The following is an 862-nucleotide window of genomic DNA, read 5'->3' on the forward strand; positions in this document are numbered from 1 at the left end:
CTAACGTAACCCACGTTGTCGCCTAAACCTGCTCTGTAATTGTTATACGACTCGTTCAATTAGTGTAGTGTTGCCCACCCGCAACCCTCGCAATATAGTTCGCTACTCGCACTGCCCGCTCCCCTGTGTATCGCTTCATGTTAAACACCTTGCAAGTCTTGCTGACTTTCCACATGCTCCTGCTGTACACTGTAATGTGGATGGCAGCAGGACGTACATACCGCCCCCCCCCCACCCCTCCCCACGTCCCCACGTCCCCACCTTGCCCCCTGCCTTCGCAAGCTGGTTGGTGACAAGTTTGCATGTTCAATGCCCTTCGCATGCGACGTACGCAGGCTACGTTGTGGTGCGGCCTGTGTCAACTGTCCGCTGATGTCGTACGCGTGAACCACAATCTGTACTGCACATTCGTCCTTATGTACTGAATGATACATCGTGGCACATGTGTGACCGTACAACGACTGCGCCCAAAAACGGCGGACCATACAGTGCAAATATTGTGCACGCAGCTACGTGTCGTCTCCCTATGAGAGCTGGATTGCAGTGTGGTACGCCATAGAGACGTGTGGGAGGAACGGACGCCGTGGATGGCGATCAGCATGAGCTGTCTGTTGATGTATTCGGACCTAGTCGTCTCTCCTCACACACCGTGATGGCATGGTGCACCGCGTTCCATATCTGCGACATGCTACAGAGGCCGGTTGACAGTCGTTCGAGCAATGGACATCGCATACGTACGGGGGCCACCTTCCACGTATTGTCTAGGCGTGCACATTTTGTTGCGTGTATGTGGGCAGACGTAGTGTGGCGTGACACCTGACACAGGCATGCAATAATCGTTGAAGTTGCAAATGGCGATGGA

Source organism: Schistocerca piceifrons, unplaced genomic scaffold (genome assembly GCF_021461385.2).
Source record: "Schistocerca piceifrons isolate TAMUIC-IGC-003096 unplaced genomic scaffold, iqSchPice1.1 HiC_scaffold_943, whole genome shotgun sequence".
Classification (NCBI taxonomy): Eukaryota; Metazoa; Arthropoda; class Insecta; order Orthoptera; family Acrididae; genus Schistocerca; species Schistocerca piceifrons.